This window comes from Nyctereutes procyonoides, unplaced genomic scaffold (assembly GCF_905146905.1).
Source record: "Nyctereutes procyonoides isolate TBG_1078 unplaced genomic scaffold, NYPRO_anot_genome, whole genome shotgun sequence".
In the NCBI taxonomy this organism is placed as follows: Eukaryota; Metazoa; Chordata; class Mammalia; order Carnivora; family Canidae; genus Nyctereutes; species Nyctereutes procyonoides.
Genome location: NW_026575134.1, coordinates 5,364,945 through 5,377,160, shown reverse-complemented (window position 1 = coordinate 5,377,160; position 12,216 = coordinate 5,364,945). Strand labels below are relative to the sequence as shown.

General features: G+C 36.5%; 1 pseudogene; it reads left to right on the top strand.

Annotated features, from left to right (window-relative positions):
* Positions 1 to 10,319: 10,319 nt before the first annotated feature.
* Positions 10,320 to 11,073, top strand: LOC129494089 (acyl-coenzyme A thioesterase THEM4-like; annotated as a pseudogene).
* Positions 11,074 to 12,216: the final 1,143 nt, after the last annotated feature.

Genomic DNA, 12,216 nt, shown 5'->3' with positions numbered 1-12,216 from the left:
TGGACCTGAATATAGGACACCAAACTAGGGCCTTGATGCATCCAAGACCTTGGGCCTGACCTTTGACTTAGTTGTTTGTCATGGACTTGGACCTGGACATAGACCTCTAAAATCTATCTTGGATCTTATACCTATATCTAGACATAACTTTGGACCTGGAACTTGCACCTGAGATTCCCTCCTTGATCTGTACCATGCACCTGAACCTTGAACTAGTACTAGATGTTAAATATGTATTCATAATTGATTTGACCTAGTCTTTGAAGTAAAAGACCAAAAATTGTTTTAAAAGACCTTTGAATCTATTCCTAGTACCATGGTGGTAAATGTTATAACTGGTGGTTCTCTTGCCTTGGACCAGGAAATAAGATCTGGACCTTAGACCTAGAACTGGACCTAACCTGGGACATGAATGATGAGCATGAAACTTGGATCTGGAATTTTCCAGTTCCTTGGACATAACTCTAAACTTGAGGTTTAGATCCATATTTTGCACTTGGGCACTGGGCTAGGAATTAGACCTGGACTTAAATTTTATACCTGGACGTGACCTCTGCACCACAATTTGACCTAATTGGAAATCAAAGACTTACGATACATACCAGAAATAGATAAAATTAACTTTAATATCTAAACTAATTTTAATGTCTCAATTCTAAATTTAACATCTGCTGCAATGCTCCAAACGGTAAACCTTAATAAGTATGGACCTTAATCTGTATTGGAGTTCAAATTAGAGTTACACCTGGAATATCTCACTAAATTTAAGTAAGTTATCTTATCTCTTCTGAGGATTTTACTAAGTTTACATAAGGTACCTCCTATAATCTTAAAGGAGTCACAAACATAAAATAGAAGAAACATAAGTATGTCTCACCTTAATGATTGAAACTATTGCCTTGCCTAAATTCCCATGGTTATAGTTCTATTTTCCCTAAAATATCTCATAGTGGGCATGGATGCTCTGATCTAATAAATAATAAATTAAAATTAAATTAAGTCTTTGGCATTTAAAATTGTCTTGACAAAAAAAGACCCTGTGGATTTGTCTCAACCTATTATAATTGTTAACAAACCCAAAATAAATTAAATTGGACTTTCAAGGATTGAAACCTATTATATGGAGTCTATTTAGGCCCAGTTTAGCCTGTTATTAAACCTGGAAAGAATGAATGGTGCTCACAATGAATTATTTAATGCCATGTTCCCATCCATTAAGATCCCTAATACCCAGTATTATTGAGGTTATTGACTCCATCCAATCAGCAACTAGTAAATACTTTGCAGTCATAGATTTGGCTAATATGTTTTGTTCAGGGCTCATTTCAACAGCCTCTCAGCACCAATTTTCCTTTATCTTAACACAATACACCTTAACCTGGTTACTCATGGGGTATCTCAGCAGCCCATTCAACACCATCTTTTCAATACCACACCCAACTTTCTCCAGAATGTAGATATGATGTTACATTGATGAATCTTCCTCTGAGGAGATTCATTTGGCACACTCATTCAGGACACACATGCATTCACAAAGGAGCTCACAAGAAAGGGATGTCCTATACATAGTACAAGGCCTCACTACCTTGGCAAAATTTCTGGGCATTATTTGGTCAATTGAAGACCACTTTGTTCCTGATAGTGTCAAGAAACAACTGTTGACTGCCATCACCTCAAATGAGCGCAGCGTTTTTAAGGCCTTTTTGGGTATGGGAAGCAATACATACCTCATTTACAATTTTACTTAAGACCATTTATTCTGTTACTCAGTAATCAGCCCACTTTGAATGAGGACCCCTACAACAAAGGCTTTAAATCTGTCCCAATTACAATGTAACAGGCACTCTCATTAGTGCCCCTGAGAAATTCTTTTATTTTATTTTATTTCTTTTATTTTAGAGTTTTTAGTAACTTCTTTTCTGCCTCCTGGAATCTGTGAACCACCCAAGATGGCCATGTCACCCATGAGCTTCTACTTTTCCTATTCCTTATGTTGTATACCTATAGAGTGAAAGTTCCCTGGCTCCTTCTAGAGATGGGGTCTCTAATAAGCCCTGAGCCTGTGAGTGTACCTGGTTGCCATTATGCCTTAGGTCTTAGAGGCAACAGACTGTAGGCTTGGCATGGCCATTAAAACCTTGCTAAAATAAATATGACACTTTTTAGGATCAAGTGAGATTCAGACCATATGGCATATTACCTTTGTAGGAAAAAGTGGCTTCCCCTTGTCCTCAGTCCCTTGCCATATGGCACTAGAGGAAGTCACTCCTCTTCTGGACCCATCTGTTCCATGAAGACCCCACTGGGAACATCTGAGTAAATAAGAAAGGGGTTGGTATACTTTATGGATGACACAACCAATATAGATGATGGAGTCTGCTAAAGGGTTTTTGTTGGCCATCCTTTAACTAGATATCCTTGATAAAATCTAGACTTGAAAGCTTGGCACAATTGGCTGAACTTCAGGCAGCCACCTTAGCACTGGATGCCCTGCCTTATAATGATCCTCATTTCCAGATCTTTATAGACTCTTCATCATTATTAATAATCTGATCATTGGGTTTAGCTAATGGAAAAATCATGATCTTTAGCATAAAGAACTTGGGTTTTTTTTTTTTTTTTTGCTTCACACCTACCAATCTGAAAATCTTGTAAGTCAAGATCACACAAGTCTCAGCATACACTAAGTCCACAATTCAAGGCCTTACTAAAGTACTTCTTATTCCTTTTTTTAAAAAGATTTTATTTATTTCATTCATGAGAGACATAAAGAGAGAGGCAGAGACAGAGGCAGAGGGAGAAGGAGGCTCCCTGTGGGGAGCCCGATGTGGGACTCAGTCTTGGGATGGCAGCATCATGCCCAGAGCCAAAGGCAAACACTCAACCACTGAGCCACCCAGGCATCCCTCCTTACTCCCATCAAAGTTTGAGGCATTATTTAAAATAGCCAAGAAACTCATTTAACATATGCCATGTTGGGTTCTTGAACACAGCATTCAACTAAAATTTCATTTCTTTTCTGGCCTCCAGCTATTGACCTCATAGAGCACTGTATCAGCTTCCTTAAACAAATTCAAATTTAATTTTGTAAAATATGCCCATGTTTCAGCCATCATTCAATCATCAAGGGGTAAATTATAATAAAGAGTCTGACTCTATTTTGAATGTTTAACTACTAACAGCTTTCAAGCCCCCCTTTCTCTTCTTCCCTATTGCCTCATACTTTGGAAAGACTACAAGGAAGCTCATGTTAACCCTCCTTCAGCAGTAGCAGAAAGTATAAACCATGAAATTCCTGGCCCATGCTCTCATCCTGGCTCTATTCTCCTAACCACAATAAAATCTCAAACCACTTGCCCCTCTTTGCTCTCTCAGCCATTTTCAGACCACGCTAGAACCCTTCCCTGCTTTCCCTAGAAAGACCTCACTATGTGAGTAATAAATCTTTTATACCCCTTTGGTGCATGTATGGCATCATCAGTCTTGACATCTGAGCTAAATGTATAGAGAGATGACCCTGTCTTGACATGAGAAAACCACAAGATAACATGCAAACTCCAGTTAAGGCACAAGACAAGGTTCAAAATCCAGCACTAATTTCCAGTCTAAATCTGGGACAAAAACAGGTCGAAGGTCCACTTTCCATTTCAGGTCCTGGGTATCTCATGGTTCAGGTCTGAGGTTTGATGTTTAGGTCTTAGGGCAAAAGTTCAATTCTAAAGTCTAAGTCAGATACAAGATCTAAGCCCAAGATCCATGTCCAGGTCTGATTTCCATGCCTAAGGCCAGGCTCAATGTCCAAATTAGAGAAAGATTCATGATTTAGGTTCAAGATCCAGATTATGGTTCAGTTTCTAGGTCCAAGGAACAATTTTAGATCTAAGGTCCAGGTTCATTGTATCCAAGGTTCAGATACAGGGTTCAATTTCTACTTCTAAGGTCCAGGTCCAAGATGTGGTTAAAGGTCCAGGTCTAGGTCTCATAACAAGGTGGAAGTTTGGGTCTGAAGTAAAAGGGTCTCTTCTAATACTTAGCATCAAAGTTCAACTCTGGTGCAAATTCAAGCTTTAAATCAAAATTCCTGATTTAAGATTCATGTCCAAAGTACAGTTCCCAAACTAAGTCCCATGCCCAAGATCAGGTCTAATGAGCTAGATAAATTTCATCACAAGGTCCAGGCCCATATCCACTCTCTACCTACCTACTTACTATCTACATGCTGCCCCAACCCCAGTCATTACCTACGTACTTGCTGTTAACACCGTGCCTCACAGCCACTTAAAAACTATACTGTGTCATACAAATTGACTGCCTAACCACCTACTATACACAACACACTTCACATCTACTCCTTACCTACTTACCTCCTTAATCCCCTCAACGCTCACTTGGGGTTAGAAGATTAGAGATATTTAACTTCTAACCATACACATTCATTATTAACTTCTCATCCCACGCTCACTCTCTACCTACCTCTCTATGTATACCCACTCATACCTAATCTTTGTCCTCTAACCACTCATTAAGTACTCCCCTTGCCACTATCCATGCCCATAGTTTTCTACCTCTCTCCACCTCACAACTACTCATTCCTTACCATCTACCTCATGCCATTTGCTACCTACATCCCTCACTACCTATTTACTCACTGGTTAATCCCTGACCCACACCAACCACTCATCATCTACTCCTCATCCCATGCTTCAACCTCACCTACTCACTATCTATTCCTTATTCTATACCCACTTACTACCAACTCATAGTCCACACATTCACTACCCACCCTTGTCCTAAACACATGCATTCTCTTAAGTTCTTCATGAATAATTATTTACCTATTCAGTCATTCTCTATGTATGCATGTATGTATGTGTGTATGTATGTATGTATGTGTGTGTAGGTATGTGTGTGTGTAGGTATGAATCTATCTATCTATCTATCTATCTATCTATCTATCTATCTATCAATCATCTATCTATCATCTATCTATCCATCATCATACATACATACATACATACATACATACATACATTTTCCTTGGCAATTTAACAAAGAGCTAGGAAAGGGCAATTTGACTTTGTTAGCTACTATCTAAAACCAGACCCCTCATCTTGTGATTATTTATTTGAAACTGTCTGCAACTGAACCGTGAGGAATTTTGCATACTAAAAAGTTCAATGTCTCACATTCAAGAAGTACACTTTTTTCTCTTATGCCATGTGGGTCTCATACACACCACACTCAGAGTGTTAGAGAGTTATGTGTTGAACACATTGTGTCCAACAGGTCATCAACAGTAAGAAATCTTAATAACTCCATGTTGAAAATTATTTAGTATTAGAAAATTTCTTTTTGTCATGCAATAAGCTATATTAAAACAAATGATTGAAAAACCTTCAGAAATATTCTGAAGCCTAATACCAATTAAAAGAGGGTGGAAGGGCAGCCCTGCTGGCTCATTGGTTTAGCACAGCCTTCAGCCTAGGGTGGGATCCTGGAGACTCGGGATCGAGTCCCATGTCAGGCTCCCTGTGTGGAGCCTGCTTCTCCCTCTGCCTGTGTCTCTGCCTCTATTTCTCTCTGTGTCTCTCGTGAATAACTAAATAAAATCTTTTTAAAAAAAAGAGGGTGGAAGAGCCCAGGTAGTCTTTTTGCCTTCCCCCAGGAATTAAGGTTATTTTAAAGTGAAGTAGCTTGACCCAAACGTTAAAAATTGATTTTTATTTTATTCTTTTTTCTAGATAACTATTTCAGAATAAATTTTACTGATTTCCCATGTATTTTATTTCACGAAGGCTTTTCTCAATTAAGTTTTTAAATTTTAATTTCAGTATTGTTAACACACATTGTTATATTAGTTTCAGGTGTACAATATAGGAATTCAACTATTCTATACATTATTCAGTGCTCATTAGGACAAGTGTACTCTTTAATCTCCAAGACCTATTTCATCCATCCCCTACTCCTGTCCCTCATGGTAACCATCAGTTTGTTCTCTATAATTAAGAGTCTATTTCTCGGTTTGTCTCTCTCTTTGTTTGGTTTCTTAAATTCCAAATATGAGTGAAATTATATGGTATTTTTCTTTCTCTGATCCTGAAGCCTTTTTGGACAATGGTAAATAGAATTTAGACAATTTAAAGAAGATCCAAACTCTTAGAATACAATTTATCAGAATTTTTGTTTCCTATAAAAGTCATCTGTTTCCTCATAGTTTGTGCAATGTTGACTTGGTGAAGAGTTTCTTTTAAATAGCATTCATATAAAAATGTTTGCTTTGGAAAGGGCCTCAAATCATTGTATTCCTGACTCTCATGCAACTGTTTCTCTGCAAGAGATAATGCAATTTTTTTTTTTAGATTCCACTAGCCTTTGATTTTTACTTATGTAAACTTAAACCTAGTGCATCATTATAGGCTCATAATATAGAGGAATAAGTCCCAAGTCCCTTACACTTATCAATAGATTTTATAAAGTTAGCTTTATTTAAAAGATGTACTTTTTTTCAGAAGGATTTTCCAGAGAAAATTTGAATAGTAGTGATTTATATCAAAAGTATAAAACAAGGGCTGAAATATTCTTTCAAGTTAAGGGTAACTGGTTTTCTTTACAAGTTGTTCTAAATAAATAACATGACATAAGCCCTGCAATTTGATGAAATAGATCAGAGTTGTTGCTTTATCCTGCACCTGTTTGGAATCTCTTTATGTGTCCAATATTGTTTTGTGATTTAGTGATTCACTCATCCACTTTGTAATTCATTCATAACACATCTGTTCCAAAGTTTTGTCCTTGAGTTTCAATAAATATTGTCATTCCAGGTGTCTCATAGCTCTTCAAATACCCACCTACCTAGTAAGCATTGATTAAAAGCTAAAAATAGGAATTTTTCTTTTTTTGATTAGTGATATTACCAAAAAACCCTCCAAAATCTATAGCATATGATTTCACATGTGCACACTTAGAATTATTTCTTCATCCACAGTCTTTAAAGTAAACAGATACACAAACTTTTGGAAATACCTTCAAATCACACGAAACTCTTAAATTATTTAAAAATTATTATTAAATAGTTTTAATTGACTTAACACAACACAGATGTCAACACAACATCAGAGTAAATCATAGATGTTATATTTACCTAAGAAAATTTGAATTTACTTGGCTTAGAGTCACCAAACTTCGTGGTTTTCCTAGAACTGAGTGTTTTGCTAGGATCTTGGATTTTCAGTGCTAAAATCAGGACGGATAGTTTCCCATTTTCTCCACTATTGTCTCCTTCTTTCACCTTCCAAGCATTGTCTTGGTAGAGCTAGTTCTCAAATCAGCACTGATCAAAGCAGAAACTACATCAACCTACTCATCTTGTGGGACCAGACCTAATGTTGCTGACTACAACATTCGTTGTAATGTTGACCTGTTGACCCTGTTGTTATGTGCTCCAGACATTCATACAGCACACATCAGAGTGTTCATTTTGTCCCAGGTCTTATTTATCTAATGATTGTATTAGATTCTAAATTGATTCTAACCTTTACAACCAGACTTAAATTTTGGTTTAAGTACTTAACAATCCAGTTCCCTGTTGGGAGTAGACTAGAGTTGTTAACACTACTTAGCTTGCATGGCCCCAAAATCCTGTATAATTCCTGCCAATAACTCTGCTAATTAAAAATCTAAACCTCCTCTCTGGACCTCTTCTTTACCAGCTGTGGGGCTACGGTCTTGCTCTGGATGCACCAATCCCAGAAGCCAGGTGGCTATTTCCATTTTTCTTCACAATTAGTTCTGACTTCTTGAATTTCTTCTACCCAATTTGCCTAATTGAATATCTTTCTCTACCTCAGTGGTTCTTGAACTTTAATATGCATAAGAGTCTCCTGGTGAGCTTTTAACACACAGTTTTCTGGGCTCTATCCTCAGAGATTCTGATTCAATAGGTCACAGAAGTGCCCACAAATTTGCATTTCTAACAAGCTCAAAAGAAAAACTGATACTCTTGGTTCAGGGACACCCTTTGAGAACCAGTGTTTTGAATCAAACACTGTCTAAAGGGAAGACCTCCCTGATACCAGGTTGGTTTTCTTCCAAAGCTCAGTTCTAACTTCTTTTTCTTCTTATCAGCTCATTTTCGCTGCTAAGGTGTCTGTACACCAAAGGACTGACATAAAACTGCTGGCCTGAAGGCTGGAAGGACTGACATCACAGCTGACATTTTCCTTGGGCAATATCCTTTTTCTTCACATAAAGTAAAATAGAACCTTTTTCAAATTTAACTTTTAGTTCACTCTCTAAAGAGGGGTACACGTTTATCAGATCAAGTCAGCAGCTGAAATAGATTTAAATTCATTCAATGTTCCTGCCTGTTTCCTCAATGCATTTTACTGAATTTAACAATGTGAAGTAGGACAAAATGCAGAAATTTGCCCCAAGTAGCTTCCAGCTTTGATGCACACTCTCAACAGCCTTCATGGTTTGAGTCTGAATTTAATAAAATAGATATAAATAAGTATCCTGAAATGTTTTTATTTCTTTTCTCAATTTGAATTGTCAGAGTATAAGATAGAGAAAAAATAGCATTAAACTAATATTATGGAATGGAAGCATGTATTACTAAAAATTCTCATATTATGTTATTGGTTAGATTGTCAGCTCTGGGGAATTTCAGCCAAGATCTCATCGGCAGTAAAAGACAGAAACAGCTATGAAGGTTGCTGAGGTAGGATTTCTTGTGTCTCTTCCTGAGGATGGATAAATAGGGACTTTGATGACTTGGGGCTTCTTTTTCATGGTGCATATAGTGGTAAATGTATATATAGAAGAGCTGAAAATAAGGTTTAAAATTGGAAAAAGAGGTGACTTATTCACTGATTCATATTTTGAATGCAAAAGAAACAAAAATTCATCAAGTTGCTATTAAGCCAAAGAGGAAATTAAAAAATACAATCATAGGTTATTGAAAAAACAGAATTAGTGGAAAGACTATATAAAAACTTGAAGGATTTGGTCAAACTCTGCAGCCTAAAATGTTGTTTTCTGGTCTTTCTTGGTTTTGTATTTTTAAACTTTATTATTTTTAGGTTTATAACAAAATTGAGAAGGTACAGAGAGTTCCCTTATACCCTTTCCCTCATTATCAACACCCCCCACCAAGAGGTAGGTTTGTTGCAATTGATAAACCTACATTAATATGTCATTATCACCCAAAGTCCATAGTTTACATTAGGGTTCACTCTTGGTGTACATTCTACACGTGTTGACCAGTGTCTAATGACACATATCTGTCAGTATAGTGTCATTAAGAATATTTTCACTACCTTAAAAATCCTCTATCTCCTGCCTATTCATCTCTTTCTCCCACCAATCCCTGGCAACCACTTATGTTTTTACTATCCTCATAGTTTTTTCTTTCCTAGAAAGTCATAAAGTTGGAATCATACAATATATAGCTTTTTCATATTGGCTTCTTTTCCTTAGAATTATGTATTTAAAGTTCCTCCATGTCTTTTCATGGCTTGACAGTTCATTTGTTTATGGTGCTGAATAATATTCCATTGTCTGGATATATCCCAGTTTATCCATTCACCTACTGAAGGATATCTTGATTTCCTCCAGGTTTTGGCAATTATGAATAAAGCAGCTATAAACATCCATGTACAGTATTTGTGTGGACATATTTTTTCAACATCTTTGGGTAAATGCCAGGGAGTGCTATTGCTGGATAGTATAGTAAGACTATGTTTAGTTTTGTAAGAAAATACCACACCATCTTCCAAACTGGCTGTTATTTTGCATTCACACTAGTAAAGAATGAAAGTTCTTGTTGCTCCATATCTTCGCCAATATCTTGTATTCTTAGTGTTCCACATTTTGGCCATTCTAATAGGTACACAGCTGTATCTCATTGTTTATTTGCATTTCCCTGATGGCATATGATATAGAATACCTTTTCATCTGCTTATTTGCCATGTGTGTATCTTTTATGAGGATATATCTATTAATGGCTTTATCTCATTTTTAGTGAGTTTGTGTTCTTATTGCTGAATTTTAAGAATTTTTTTGCATATTTTGGATAATAGTTCTTTATCAGATATGTCTTTGCAAATATTTTCTTCCAGTCTGTGGCTTATCTTTTTGTTTTTCTTGACAATGTGTATTAAAAAGCAGAAAGTTTTAATTTTAATGATGTCTAGTTTATCAATTATTTCTTTCATAGATTGTGCCTTTCATGTTCTATCTAAAAAGTCACTGCTGAATGTCACATGCCCCTCCATGAATGGGGAGGACCAATCAGGTGGGCAGGTGGCCAGGCAGCCATCATGGTGGAACTTGGGGACCCTCAGAGCCATGCTGCGGAGCTGTGCCTTGTAACTGCATCTGCCCCAGAAGTGGAAGTGGGGTTGGGGGAAGGGCCCTACTCACTTACAGGGAGGTGTGCCCCTGATGGTGAGGGACCATGCAGCTGTGCAAAGACCATTTTCTTCTTGGATCATCAATAGGGACCATTATCCCACAATCCCAGTTGGAGCAAGGATATGAGGCTCTTCTTTGGTCAGTTCATGAAGAAATGTGAAGATGGCTCCTAGAAACATTTGTCTTCACATAAATGTAAGTCAACTTGAAGTATTAAAGACTCTAAAACCTTTTTTTTTTGTGTGACACAAAGCCTGTAAAATAACAAATGTCATAGGCCCAGCTCTTTCCCAGAAGACTTAAGGAAAGCCTGGGCCTTGAATATGTGGTATTACATAATCATGATGAAGAAAGGATATTTTGCATATTTTAAGGAGGTCCTTACCTGCAAGAGCACTTGGATTCCTTCATGGAGGTACCATTGCAACCATGATTGACACTACTGTTGGTATGTCTGCGATTATAGTGGGGAATTGTCATGACTGACAATCTCAACATTAATTTTAAGAGGTCTTTGTTCTGTTGTGATAAATAGCCAACTTGATAAGGTTGAAGAAGGAAATTGTTTTCTGTGATGTTCAAAGCATGGATAAGAAGACCCTATATTCAGACACAACAAGCTTACTGATAAAGCTGAATCTCAAAGAAAGTTTGCCATAAAAGAGCTTCTGGTGCATTTTACACCAATCTCCATTAAGTTCTCTCTCCTCCAGAAGAAGCTGTTATCCCCAGTCCTTCTCTACTTACCTGCTGTTGAGTCCCCCAGAGGATGAAGCCAGCTAACACTGACCTTCTTGAATAAATCTTCAGAATACAATTCCAAGAGCTAGTTCCTCCTTCTAAACTTTTTAACACAGACACACTCCCTGTGAGGGGAAAAAGTAACTGCCAAACAAAAGGTCATCTAGATTTTCTTCTATGTCATCTTCTAGTTTTATAGTTTTATATTTTACATTTAAATATAAATATGAGTCAACCTTTCAGGTCATATAAAGTCTGTTTTTGGTTTGTTTTGCATGTGAATGTCTAGTTGATCCAGCACCATTTGTTTTAAAAAAAAAATCTCTGCTCCATTGTGCCTTTCCTCCTTTTTTTTTTTTTTTTTTTTGCCTTTCCTCCTTCATCAAAGATTAGTTGACTATATTTATGTGGGTCTATTTGTTGATTTTCTATTCTGTTTCATTGATCTATTTGTGTTGCCAATGCCACATAATCTTGATTACTATAACTTAAAATAAGTATTAAAATTGGGTAGTGTCAGTTCCCCAACTTTATTTTTCTTCAATACTTTGTTATTTTTAGTCTGTTGATTTTCCACATAAGCTTTAGAATCAGTTTGTTGATCACCAGAGAATAACTTGTTCAGATTTTTATTGGAATTGCATTGAATCTGTAGATCAAGTTGGGAAGAGCTGACAGCTTGATAATAGAGTTTTCCCATCCATGAACATTTATTTAGTTATTTGATTCCATTCATTAGTTTTGTAATTTTCCTCATATAGATCTTGTATTTTGTTAGATATATATTTTAGTATTTTATTTTGAGAGGTGCTAATTTAAAAGGTATTCATTTTACATTTCAAATTCCATTTGTTCATTTACTGTTATATAGGAAAGTGGTTGACCTTTTGTATATTAACCTTGTATCCTGCAGCCTTTCTATTAGTTCCAGGAGTTTTTTTGACTGATTGTTTCAAATTTTCTACATAGACAATCATGTCATCTACAAACACTTATTTTTTCCTTCCAAGTCAGTATACACTTTATTTCTTTTTCTTGTCTTATTATGTTAGCTGGCACTGC